Genomic DNA, 14,368 nt, shown 5'->3' on the forward strand with positions numbered 1-14,368 from the left:
TTGATTGCATTATGCGAGTAAACTACAGTTACACCCATGGTCTTTCTAGATAGAGGAACAAGTAGAGTAAAAGATTTGTCTTGAAGGTAAAAGGCAAAGTTAAAGGGATTTTATAATGATAAATACTGTGCCAGACCTCAAGTACTTAAAAAGTACTTTGGAACTTGCTTTAAGTACTAAAGGTTTTGTTGTTATTTTTTCATTCTTCCTTTTCAGGCCCCTAGGAAATCAAGATTTGCAACACCTTTCCAGAGCCAACTTCAACAAACTCAAATTTATGTATTTCCTTAAGCAGTTGTGTGTTTTAATCCTGTAATTATTTTTCTTTTCCCTTATATAAAAAGAAATTTAAAAACTTGAACAGCCTCAGACACCCTGAGAGTCTAAACTGGAGGATGCACTGGGCCTATGTTATTTTTACATATAGCAGAATTACTTCTATATGCTTTTTAAAAAACGTTTATTCATTTTTGAGAGATGGAGAGAAAGAGAGCATGAGTGGAGGAGGGGCAGAGGGAGACAGAATCTGAAGCAGGCGCCAAGCTCTAAGCCCTGATGCAAGGCTTGAACCCACAGACCTCAAGATCATGACCTGAGCTAAAGTCCAACACCGAACCGGCTGAGCCACCTAGGCGCCCCACTTTTAGGTACTTATGCCTATTGACTAGATTGAGCTAATATTTAACTACAACTCTCAGTGCAGCAAAAGTGACTAAAAAAAAAACATACATAAAATTTCCTTCTAAAAGTGCATACAATTAGTAAGAAAATTCTTAAGATTCCAATAGATATGTGTTACAAGAACAGACATATAAGTTGGTAATTTTTCGGGTTAATATAGAATATGAAATGGTGAGTTTTCTCATATACTGCTGGTGGGCCTGAAACTTTGGGAAATTAGTTTCACCTCAAAAAAATACACCTTTCTCTGGCATAGTAAATTAGGAAGGAGGTTATGTGCAGGTGGAGGTGGGGAGAGGACAAGAAAAGAGGAATGGGAAGGATTAAAGCCAGAGGCAATTTATTTTATTTTGAAATGGTAGTGACTGGAGAGTAAAGAGTATTTACATGTACGGTGTCTGAAGTCAAGAATTTGCACTGCAGCCCCAACACGTAATGTTTACCTAGCTTTGCACCCTAAGGTCTTATACATAATCTTTCTGAGTCTTACTTTTCTTTATAAATGGTCATGACCGTAGTTTTCTTAGTTGGTTGTTCTGAGAACTAAGTGATGCAGAGTACATGGTTTGCTTGCTTTTAGTTACATAATAAGCATGATACATGCTTACAAGATCTAAAATGGAAAATCATCAGGTTTGTATTGGGTGCAATGCCCATCCCAAATCAGTTTACTTCCAATTAACTCCCGTGGTAGGGGTATGTGGTACACTGACTTCTTCAGTTAGAGGTTACTGGACTGAAGGCATAGTTCTAGTCATTACAGCCACAGGCCAATGACAAAGGTCACGAGTACTATGATACAAACCAACCTACAGGACTAACTCTCAATCCCCTTCAGTCTACCTCAATGAGGTACAATGAGGACCTTGGGATCTGTATTCCTGGATCTGAGATAATAAGATAGTTCACCTTCAGGTAACTCAGGAATGCACTGATTTCTCAGAAGCCATAGGCACAACAGTAACTCCTACCCAACTTGGAACCTCATTATTTTACTGCTTTGTGGCCATTATGCAAGTACTCCATTAGAGGAACAGAGAAATATTTCCTTTTCTGTTTTGATTTTTAAGAGTAAATTCAGAACAGTTTTCACACAGAATATCAACTAGCATTAGTTATACATTCTTAGCTTTGTGAAGAAATGGGCTGTGTCTTTTACTCACTGTCATATCCCTAATGCTCATATAGTGCAGAGTGGGCTCCCAATAAGTACATGCTGCATAACAAATACCACAAAGCCTTTGTTCATTTCCTGAGGCCTAGCTAACAAGGAGGCATCTGCCTCTCACCTGGTATATCCCATATGGACTCTGCCTGCTTCACTATCAATCCCTAGTCTGTTCTCCATTCACCAGCATAAAGGATTTTTTTCCACAAGAATTTGAGCATGTCATTCTTATGCTCAAAGCCCACCCAAGTTACAGCATCACATGATAAGATCACAAGTCTTCGCCATGGCACAACCTAGCTCCTTGTCTATCTCTGATTTCCTCTCTCAGCACTCTCCCTCCACCCCACTACCCTGCTGGCCACATGCTCTTTACTGTTGCCTGAATATGTCACACTGTTGCCTCGAGGCCTGTGTAGTTGCTCTTCCTCTGCCTGCAGTGGTCTCCCCTTAGCCCCTGTTTATTTTCTGTTCAAAGTGTCCTCAGAGAAGTTTTTCCTGTCTTTCCTAAAATAATATCCCATCCCCTCTGCCATCACTTGGTTGGTCTTTATTGCACTTACTGCTGGGTGACTTTACTTCTTACTAGTTCATTTGCCCCCACTAAGCTCCACAAAGGCAGGATTTTCTTTTTTTTTCTTTATTCTAGTTTCCCTAGCATCTAGAAAAGTGCCTGGCACAGAGTAAAAGTACTCAGTAAATACTTACTGAAGGAATATATTAATAACTACCCAAGTTATTCACAAGAAATCTTGATTTCTGCCTCCAGTTGCTCGGATGACCTAATCACATAAATCTAAGTACAAAAAGCTAAACATTTTTACATAATGTACATAACTGTAGATCCTGACTGATGGAGTAAAGCTAGCCTCAGATTTTACCATCCAAGTCCAATATTGAATATGCCAGCCACTCTAAAGACCACAAAAATACTGTAAGGATGATAGTGTTTTGCACAGTGGCAATATCTGATCTTGTGTCTACTGATCATCAGACGACATACAAGAAGGAAGAGCTCACTGTACTAGGAGATGCAAGAGAAGGTTCTTAGAGAGGGAGTAGGGGCAGGCCTTCAAGATACTCTGGTTTTAGAAAAACTAAGGACAAAGATACTACTGGGAGAATAGCAGTTGAAAAACTATTTGCAAAGAAGGAATAAACATGGCAAAATCAAAGTTATGCAAGGTTAAAGATGAAGAGCAGTGGAAAATAAGGTTGGATGACTGGAGTAGAGGCAAATTATGAAAAGCTGTGAATACCAACATGAGGACTCTGATACCACCTCGGCCGGGGAGACCAATTGAAAGCTTTCAAGCAGAGGAATGATTGATGTATGAAAATAGCAAGTTAACAATTGTTCATCGGTGTGCTGAAGGGACCCAGGCCTGGGATGTGGAGGTGAGCCTAAAGACAGGAAGACTGACCGGACTGTCACTCCCAAGACTCAAGTAACAAACTGATGAAGGGCTTGCATGATAAGTGATAACAAGAATGGACAGAAATGCTCTGATCCAATAATCATTTTGAAAGAACAAATCATTGGATCTGGGGACTAGGCACAGGTAATAAAAGAGAGGGGGGTGAATCAAAGATAATATATGTAATTTTAAGTGATGACTGTTTGCTTAACCTTTAAGTGTTTTATTTGGCATTATTAGGATACAACAGGAGCAGGAGAGGGATTGGAAGCAAATAAACAAGCTGGCAATTTCTTTTTTAAGTCAAGAATGGGTAAGTTAATTCTAAACACTAAAGAGATGGTTAGTGTTTTTTGAGTATACTTTCCCTGAAATAATGTGTAAGTAATTATAGCCTGAACAACATGTGTGGCTTATTTAGACTACAGAGTTGTCAGAATGTTCTCTCTCTGCAAGGGTAGAGTATCTGTACTTCCTCAGTGGATCACACATTTTATTGTAACATAAGAAATGCTGTATTGCGATGGGAAAACTTATTTTCCATGGAAACATCTATAAATTACATTTGCCTTACATTAGAAATCCTTTGAAAACACGGGTCACATTTCTGATCTGTAAGTTTTCTAAAATGCCCATTATAACAGACATACATGGACATTTACATGGCAGATATAGAATGAGTGCCTGCTAGACACCATGAACTGTACTAAAGCAGATCCTAAAGGAAGAATAGGGACTTAGAAGTAAACAAAACAGGGATGTGTGTGGGGCACAGAAGGAGCCCATCTGGCTAGAACGTAAGCTGCAAAGAGAACAGGCGGAGGCTAGGGGTATAAGCCAGGGTCAGCCCATAAGACCCTTAGGCTTAAAGTAGAAGTTTGATTTTATTCTTACATATAGGTGATTCTCAGAACAAACCTTGGAGATTTTCTTGCTGTGTAATCATTACAGACAGGATGCTCCTGTCTCCAACACCAAACACAGTGGCTAGTCAAATACATGCTGACTAACACAGAAGGAAAAACAGTTTGGGACATACTAAGTTTGAAGACTGTATAGGTTATCCAGACAGAGATGTCTATTAGTTAACTGGTGATACGGGACTGGACTGGAGCTTAGAAGAAAGGGCTGGGTAGCACTTAAAAGCATGATGTCATCAGGAAACAGCTCACTAGGAAGAGGCAAGAACTAAGGAGAAAATAATCTGATATAAAGTCCTTACGTCTGTACCTAGCACACAAAACTCTCAAATGTTTGCTGTTAATAAGCAGTGAACCAAAAGATAAATGGCAGCAAAGGAGATTCATATCTGACAGAACAAGACTGAAAGTACTGATGACTGACCACAAGCAGAGCTCCCAAGTGCCTACTCAATTGACAGCTTGCCAGGACTGGGAAGCAGGTGCATAGGAGAAGTTACTAATGGCAGTGAACTGTACGTGTAACGTCTATGGAAGCATGAAGCAGACAAAGGTTGAGAATCTCTGGACCACAGCATACCTTTTTTACCCCTGGAGGGCAGAAACTATAACCTAACTTTGTGAGTTTCATTGTTTCTTCCTAATTGTGCCCAACATGAAACCAGTTAAACGTGTTTAATTACTAAAATAAGTCCCACAGGATCACCAGCCTTTGCAAGTTTGCTGACATAATACTATTTGGAGAAAAAAGTATCTTTAAATAAAAGTCATAAAATAGGTCATGGATAAAGAAGCCAAATGAGGCAATATGCATGCAAACATTTCCCATAACAGTACTAAACACGTGATTTGTATGGTTAGAAAACAATTCTGAGTAATTGAGAGGAATAACCATCTAGTAAGACAAAGCAAACAAAGCAGTCACATGACAACTTCACGTTTCTTTTTTTTTTCAGAAGCTAAGACATCCTGAGTATATTTCACAAGAGCCTAAACTTGCTTAGTTCTGGTCTACAATAATCTATACTTGAAAAGTCATGGTTTTGCATTATTTTCTTCTCATATCTTAGGTACTTAAGGCAGATATTATCAGAGAGGTAGGTTAAGTGGTTAGTTCAAGGTCATATATGTAGTCATAAAACCAAGTCTTTTGGGTCCAAATCTTGTATTATTTCCACCATACCATTTTGTTGACTTAAAAACTAACTGCTAACTTCCACACTGCTATGGGATCCATAGAACTCCTCCCACCCCTCCAATTATTACAGCTATCATACAAATTGCCAGAGTCTATCTGTGGTAGAAGGAAACCTAGGAACTAGCTGTAGGAAAGAAAATGACTTGTGATTACAGTGGACTGTGAGGGCTCTATAATTCTAAAATGGAACGATTCCGACAGAAAGAAGAGGTAATATAATGAATATTGTTCACTGATTTCTACTGGACTTCCATTTAAGCATAAGATCCAGTAAGAATACGTAGTTCCTTTCTTTACTCGTAATGAAATTTTCAAACACACAAAATGATGATTAGACCACCTCATACTACCATTACTGAGTTTCAACAATTCTCAATCTACTGTTTTTGTTAGATCCACCTACTTTTCTCCTTAAGATTTTGTTTGGGTTTTTTTTTTTTTTTTTTTTTTAAGAGAAAGAGAAAGCACTAGTGGGATAAAGGGGCAGAAGGAGTGAGAGAATTTTAAGTAGGCTCCACACTGAGCATGGAGCCTGATGAAATGCTCAATCCCATGACCCTGGGGTCATAACCTGAGCTGAAATCAAGAGTTGGACAGTCAACCAACTGAGCCACCCAGCCCTTACCTTAAGTATTTTAAAGCAAACCTTGAGATATAACATTTTAACAACACAAACTTGTGTATGTATCTCATTAAAAAAACAATCAAAGGGGCGCCTGGGTGGCTCAGTTGGTTAAGCCTCCAACTTCGGCTCGGGTCAGATCTCACGTTCGTGGGTTCGAGCCCCGCATCAGGCTCTGTGCTGGCCGCTAGCTCAGGGCCTGGAGCCTGCTTCCGGTTCTGTGTCTCCTTCTCTCTCTGCCCCTCCCCCTCTCATGCTCAGGCTCTCTCTGTATCAAAAATAAATAAAAACATTAAAAAAAACCAATCACAGTACAATTATCACATCTAACATAATGAACATTATTTTCCTAATATCATCCAATACCCAAGGCATATTCAGTTTCCTCAATTGTCTCAAAACAGATCATCTTTTTACAGATAATTTGCTCAAACTAGGATCCAAGCAGTATCCAAAACAAACACTGCACCTGGCTGGTAACTTGTCTCTTTTAATCTAAAAATACCCTGCCCCCATTGTAGATCTTACTTGTTAAATAAACTGGATCCTTTGTTCCATAAATGGGTCTGCATTCTGGATTTGAGTGATTACATGGATGGTTATTTTTTAAAGATGGTTCTAGTGCTACATCAATCATTCTATGTTCAGACCAGAAATTCTACTGGCTTAGTGGCACCTTTATGCACATTAGGAAAAAGGCAATACTACCTCAAGGCACATTATTGCTCTCTGCCAAGAAATAATTGTTACCATAAAGAATAAAAGTCTGGTGGCAAAGAATGAACAATAACCCAGAGCTGTGCAGTGTGCAACCTGCACAATTTTATGTGGTGGTCTGGGTTTAGAACCCTTGCTAAGATAACTTCCCACAAGAAAAGTGGGTGGGCTTTCTTCTTGACAAACTGGCTTACTTCAGTAAGTACTTACTTTAACTTGAAAGGTGTGGGCACTTGGGTGGCTCAGTTGGTTAAATGTCCAACTCTTAATTTTCGCTGAGGTCATGATATTGCAGTTCATGAGTTCAAGCCTGACCGTGCCGGGCTCTGCACTAACAGTGTGGAGCCTGTTTGGGATTCTCTGTCTCCCTCTCTCTCTGCTCTTCCACTCCTCATGCGCGCGCGCTCTCTCTCTCTCTCTCTCTCTCTCTCTCTCAAAAATATATATAAACATTTACAAAAAGCAAAAAACCCCTCAATTTTCAACATTATCATTAGCCTTTGAAAGTACATAACCTGACAGGCTTCATACTCTCGATCGTGTAGCCCCAGGCATCCGGACCAAGAAATAAAAATCAAGTTTAAGGTTTTTGGTAAAATAACTTAAAAAAAATTAATATGGTTTCCAATTCTGTGTTGATACAGAAACCATTTTTTATTTTAACCTGTTCATAATTATGGCAAAGGAGTATGACTTTTTTCACAGACAACTATCAAAATGTTTAGTCTGTCACTTCTAAGAGGAAATTAATCTGTTTACTCACTGGTCCTAAGTTTCTCTTAATTTGGCTTAAAAGAGAGTCATCACAGGTATGTTATGAACAGAGTTTTACACTGTCCAGTCATCTGTGCAAATTAGAAACAATTTGTGACAGTGGATACAACAGGACAAATGCATTTAGCAAATGTTTGGAACTCTGACAGCTGCTGGTAAGATTAATATTTTTAGGCCTAGTGTAACTAAATTTAAGTGGCTTGTGATTTAACTATAATTTGGGGCAAATATTTAGGTTCCTACTAAGTAAGTACCTTGCTATATATAAATATTTCATAGAAACAAAAGAATACAACTTGCACAAAGAAAAATATCTTCAAGATGTAGGCTAATTTTAAAATAAAAGGCCTATCTAATTTTATGTATTGGGAAGTTACAAAAAGATGAATTAGATCAAAATGTTTTCTAAACTCTCTATTTAGTAAAGAAAACCAGTGTGGGGGCACCTGAGTCGCTCAGTTGGTTAAGCCTCTGACTTCGACTCAGGTCATGAACTCAGCAGTTTGTGATTTCAAGCCCCGCATCAGGCTCTGTGCTGACAGCTCAGAGCCTGGAGCCTTGCTTCAGATTCTGTCTCCCTTTCTCTCTCTGTTCCTTCCCTGCTTGCACTCTGTCTCTCACGACTCTCTCAAAAATAAACAAACATTAAAAAAAAACACAACAGTGTTTATAAAATCTAAATTTTATAAGAAACTTGGAAGATGACAGTTCCCTGTTGATTTATATTCACTATTGCATCCCTAATGTTTAGGTACAACAGTGTGCCTAGAGCACAGCAAAGGCCTGGTAAGTATTTAATGAATGCATGAATATTTAAATTCAGGATTAACTACATAAGTTAGTATGTAAGTTACTTGAGTATTTTTTAAAAGTGTTTTTCAAAAGTAATCTGTATAAATCAGTAGTAATATTAACAAATGGGGCACCTGGGTGACTTGGTTGGTTGAGTGTCTGACTCCCTCTATCAGCTCAAGTCATGATCTCACAGCATGTGGTATTGAGCCACATGTCAGCCTGGAGCCTACTTGGGATTATCTCTCCTCTCTCTCTACCCCTCCCCCTGCTCACGTGATCTCTCTCACTCACAATAAACATTAACAACAACAACAAATAAATACCTTTCTTGGTACTAAAGCACAAAATTAAGACTCATGTAAGATTGGTAGATATGATCAGACCTAAAACTTTCTAAGGCTATTGGACTGACCTGGGAATGTGTAAAATAACAGCAATTCTCATATAACTCTTGTAGGATGGTAAATTGGTGTAAACACCTTGGAGATTGGCAAACTCATTAAATTTGATGACATACATATTCTGTGACTTGGCAGTTTCACTTCTAGGTAAATCAGTGATCCAGAGAGGCACACATAACCAAGGTCTGAACTTTCCACTCTGGGAGCCCATATCAGGACAGAAGAACATAAATTGTAATCCATAACTTGCTGGAGGTTCAGTATGGACAAATTTGAGAGTTGGAAACTCTAGGGGAGGTTATCTGGTCCAACATAGAAGGAGCATAGAAGTCATCATTGTTCTAACAAAAAGCTGAGCAAACTGAAAAATCAATTCTTAGATCAGAGAAGTGAACTCACAGAGCAAACTGCTGCCCCCGAAATGGGAGATAGATCACAGCTAACCAGAGCAGAAACCCCTTGAGCAGAAGCTTCCATGGGCACTACTGGGGGAGGGAAACCTGAATTATAATTAATGAGTTGCCAGAGGCTCAGTGTGTACAAGTCTAAGAGTTTTAAAATCCAGGGAAACTGGAACATTTTTGTTTTATCTTGTGGAGCTCTACCAGGTTCTCAGAGCAAATACTGGAGAATAATCCCCTTGGACTTCTGACAGAGGAGGGAAAAGTAGCCATTTGGAAATATGCCAGAGCATGCTGTTCTTAGTAAGTCTGCCCTAGAGAAAAACTAACCAGATCATAACCCATTGGGATTTTTATCAGGGTCTAACATGCCAGAAGGCAAATACCCAGTCCAACCTCTGTAGTCATCAGGTCCCACCAAAGGCTGGGAAACACTGAAAAGCATTTGTGAAGTTCACAGCCCAAAGCTACGAACTCTCTAAAAGACTGAGACAATCACAGGACTACAGAACACTTCTCATCCTCCCCACACCTTCTGACCACACCTCCAATGACCTATTTCTGTAGTTCCTTTCACTCACAATATGTTCAGCTTTCTACAAAAAATTGCAAGGGATGCTAAATGGCAAAAACAAAAAACAAAAAAAGTTTGAAGAGACAGAACCAAACTCAGATATGACAAGGATGTTGGAACTATCATACCATGAATTTAAGACAACTGTAACTAACATGCTAAGGGCTCTAATAAATAAAGCAGACAACAAGAAAGAACAGACAGATAATGTAAGCAGAAAAATGGGAGTTCTAAGGAATTTTTTTAAATGCTAGTGATCAAAAAACACAGAAGAATAACTTTGATGGGCTCCTCAATAGACTAGACAAAGCTGAAGGTAGAATCTGTGAGCCTGATGCATCAATAGAAACATCCAGAATTGAAAAACAAAGGAAAAAGTGAAAAAAAAAAACACCAAAAAGAACAAAATACCCAAGAACGGTAGGCTAACTAAAAGAAAAAGAAAAAAGTGTACCATATATACAATGAGAATATCAAAAGTGAGAAAAGAACAGAAGCAGTATTGAAGCAATGACTAAAAATTTCTCCCGTTAATGTAAGACCAAAAAAAAAAAAAAAAGTCCAGGAATATGAGAGACCATCAAACAATAAATTCTGAAAATACACTACACCTAGGCATATCATTTGCAAGTTGCAGAAAAATCAAAGATACAAAAAAAAAAGATTTTGAAAGAAGCCAGAGGGGGAAAACACTTTAGCTATGTGGGCACAAAAATAAGAATTATTCTGACTCTCCTTAGAAACCACACAACAAAAAGTGGAGTGAATGTTTAAAGTCTTGAAGGAAAGGAACCACCAACCTAGAGCTCTGTACCCTACAAAATTACCCTTCAAAAGCAAAGGAAAAGAATGATGTCAGCAAGATGACAGGAAAGATACAAACTTAATAAGAGACCTAATGTTTCTGTAAGGAATCTAAAAAAAAAAACAATGAAAAGGTTTCTGTACCCCAGGCATGGGTAAAGCCAACAGCATCAAAAGGCCCAGTAGAAAATTCATGACACCATCCACTCATACCAAAGCCTCTCTTTCCTGATATGTCATGTTTGAGAGGAAACCCCCAACTCCTATTTTCTACCTGTAGAGGTAGAATATATGTTCAATGTCAGAACTTGAAAGGGGCTGCCCATCAAAGTTTGTGTTGATGGGTCCAAGTACTAACAATCCCCAGGTTGGGGATCTGAAAAAAAGACCATCAACTAGGCCCTAGAGCCTGCAGTACTACAGGCACACACTAGGGAGAGCTCCAGAATCCCATTATTATACCATAAGAAGCTGCAATATTGTAGACCTACAGCAGGGGACAGCCTGAGTAGAAACTGGCAAACCTCTTCAAATAGGAGATAATATGCACAAGCCCAGAGAGGATGCAACCCAGAAAGGGCTTGAAAGGTCATCTCTAGTCAGGAAGAAAGTCCTCTCTGTTAGAAACCAGACTGCAAAATCTAGGAGAGCTGGCTGGTTGATTCTTCAAATTCCAAAATCCCAATAACAAATAATAAGATGCACAAAGAAGCAGGGAAACATAACACATTTAAAAGAACAAATTATATCTCCAGAAATCAAACCTGAAGAAAGAAAAATATAAATTGCCAAAGAATTAAAAAGTATTGTTAAAAGGACCTTAATAAATTAAGAAGAACAAAGACAACAAAATAAGGAAATGGATGAATGAAAAAAATAATATCCACAATGAGAAACTATGAAGAACCAAATACTGGAACTTAAGAATACAATAATTGGATTGAAAATTTCATCGAGGGCTTCAGCAGGAGTTTTGATCAAGAAGAAGAATCTGTGAACTTGAAGATGGGCCTTTTGAAATTGCCAAGGTAGGGGAGCAAATATAAAAAAGGAATGAAGGAAAATGAAGACAGCCTAAGGAGTACCTGGGGCATCACCAGACTGAGCAACACGGTCATTCCTGGCACCCTAGAAGGGAGAAGAGAGGAGCAGAGAACCTACCTGAAGAACTGGCCCAAATCTCCCAAATTTGGTGAGAGAAACTTAAAATTCAAGAATCACAAATAGTTCCAACAAGGATACGTCCAGAGAGCCATACTCCAAAACACATTATAATCAAACTATCAAAAATCACATATAATGTTGAAAGTAGCAAGAAAAATGTGACTTGTCACATTCAAAGGAACTCCTTTTAAATTATCAGATTTCTTGGAAGAAATCTTACAGTCTGAAAGGGAAAATATATTTGACGTACGGAATGAAAATAAATGCCAACAAAGAGTACTATAGCCAGCAAAAAAGAATTTCTCCCAAAAACAACGGAGAAATTAAGACTCTGCCGGATTAAAAAAAAAGAAACCCAAAAAACAGGAAACTAGTCACCACTAGACCTTTTCTATAAGAAATTCTGAAAAAAGTCCTAAAAGATGAAATGAAAGGACAATACAAAGCAACACAAAACCAAATGAAATATAAAATTCCCTGGGAAAAATAAATGTACAGAGAAATACAGAATCCTACAGTACTGGAATTTCAGTGAGCAAATCACAAAAATTTAGAGAGTATTTTTTAAAGCATAAAAAGTGACTATAAATCAATGTTAATAGATATATGTAATATAAAAACAATCTATAATTAATAACAAAATGGGAGAAGGCAGATTTAGAGTAGTTTTTATACATGATTTCAAGTTACCAGTTTGGAATAGACTGTATAACTTTAAGATGTTCTGTGTAATTGCAATGATAATTACGAAGGAAATAGTAATAGAATACGCACAAAGGGAAATGAGAAAGAAATCAAAACATCATTACACAAAAAGCCAACAAAATATAAATGAAGACAGAAAAGGGGGAAGAGACAAAAAAAAGAACTATAAGACACAGGAAATGAACAAAATGGCAATAGTAAGTCCTCCCCATCAGTAATTAGTTTAAATGTAAATGGCTTAAATAATACCAATTAAAGATGTAGATCAACTGGATGGATTAAAAAAAAAAAAAAAGTGGTACCTTGGTGTTTTAGTCGGTTGGGCTCAGGTCATGATCCCAGGGTCATGGGATCAAGCCCCATGTCAGGCTCCATGCTGAGCCTGAAGCCTATTTAACATTCATTCATTCATATTTTCTCTCTCTCTCTCTCTGTCTGTCTCTCTCTCTCCTCCCCCCCACCCCTCTCCCCTGCTTGCATACACTCAAATAAGATAAAGGATCCAAATATATGGTGTCTATAAGAGAATAATTTTATACCTAAGGACACATATAGGGTAGAAGTGAAAAGGTGGAAAAAGGTATTTCATGCCAATGACAGCCTAAAGAGAGAAGTGGTGACACTTATATCTGACAAATCAAATTTAGCATAAAAACTGTCATAAGAGACAAAGACACTATATAATAAAAGAGGGTCAATTCACTAGGAAAACATAGCAATTATAAACATATATGCAACCTAACATTAGAGTATCAAATATAGGAAGCAAGAAACAGCAAGACAATAGTAGTAAGAAACTTCAATACCTGACTTTCAGATATGGATAGAACCACCACACTTCAATAAGGAAACAGAGGATGTAAATAACACTATAGGCCAATTATACCAGAAATAGTACAGAACACTCCAACCAGTAACAGTGGAATATACATTCCCCCCAAGAGCACCTGGAACATTCTCTAAGTAGACCACATTAGGCCCAAAATAAATATTAACAAATTTAAGAAGATTGAAATCAATATAAAGTATCTTCTCCAACACAAGGGAATGAAACTAGAAATCAATAGAAAGAAAACAGGAAAACCCACAAATATGTAGAAACTCAGCAAGGTGCTCTTAAGTAACTAATGGGTCAAAGAATAAATCACAAAAAAACCTTAGAAAATATCTAAAGACAAATGGAAATGAAACACAGCATAGCAAAACTTATGGGATACAGTAAAAGTAGTACTAAGGAAAGTTTATAGCAGTAAACACATTTAAAGAAGGAAGTTCTTAAATCAACAAACTAACAACCTCTCAAGTAACTAGAAAGGGAGGAATAAACTAAAAGGAGAGGGAAGGAAATAATGAGGATTAGAGCAGAAATAATGAAACAGAGTATAAAAAAATAGGGAAAAAATCAGTGAAAGAGTTGGTTTACTGAAAAGAGCAACAAAATGGACAAACCATCAGTTAGAATAAGAAAGGGAGAAGATTATGGCTAAAATTATAAATGAAATATGAGACATTACAACTGATGTCACAAAAATAAAAAGGATTAAAAGTGACTAGTAGTGAGGCACCTGGGTGGCTCAGTAGGTTGGGTGACCGACTTTGGCTCAGGTCATGATCTTGCAGTCTGTGAGTCCGAGCCCCGAGTCAGCTGTGCTGACAGCTTGGAGCCTGGGGCTTGCTTCAGAGTCTGTGTCTCCCTCTCTCTCTGCCCCTCCCCTACTCAGGCTCTGTCTCACTCTCTCTCTCTCTCTTAAAATTAAATAAACATTAAAAAAAGGAGAGAGACTATTAGAAATAATTATAGGCCAACAAATCAGATCATCAAGAAAATATATATCAACTCTTAGAATTATACAACCTATCAAGAGTGAATCATGGGAGTGTCTGAGTGGCTCAGGTCATGATCTCACGGTTCGTGGGTTCGAGCCCCGCGTCAGGCTCTGTGCTGACAGTTAGCTCAGAGCCTGGATCCTGCTTCAGATTCTGTCTTCCTCTCTCTCTGACCCTCCCCTGCTTGCGCAGTCTTTCT

The 14,368-nt window shown here is 38.1% G+C and overlaps 1 protein-coding gene and 1 long non-coding RNA gene across 5 annotated transcripts in view; one reads left to right on the forward strand and one right to left on the reverse strand.

Moving 5' to 3' along the window:
• The window catches only part of LOC115292138, an 11,985-nt gene extending 11,624 nt beyond the window's left edge, over positions 1–361 (forward strand). Inside the window, exon 3 of the long non-coding RNA XR_003908817.1 lies at positions 217–361. This is a non-coding gene — a long non-coding RNA (uncharacterized LOC115292138). The remainder of the gene's footprint in view (positions 1–216) is intronic.
• RNF13 (ring finger protein 13) overlaps positions 1–14,368 on the reverse strand; it is a 163,586-nt gene that overhangs the window by 8,354 nt on the left and 140,864 nt on the right. The gene's annotated exons all lie outside the window — the stretch shown is intronic.

Source organism: Suricata suricatta, chromosome 5 (genome assembly GCF_006229205.1).
Source record: "Suricata suricatta isolate VVHF042 chromosome 5, meerkat_22Aug2017_6uvM2_HiC, whole genome shotgun sequence".
Lineage (NCBI taxonomy): Eukaryota > Metazoa > Chordata > Mammalia > Carnivora > Herpestidae > Suricata > Suricata suricatta.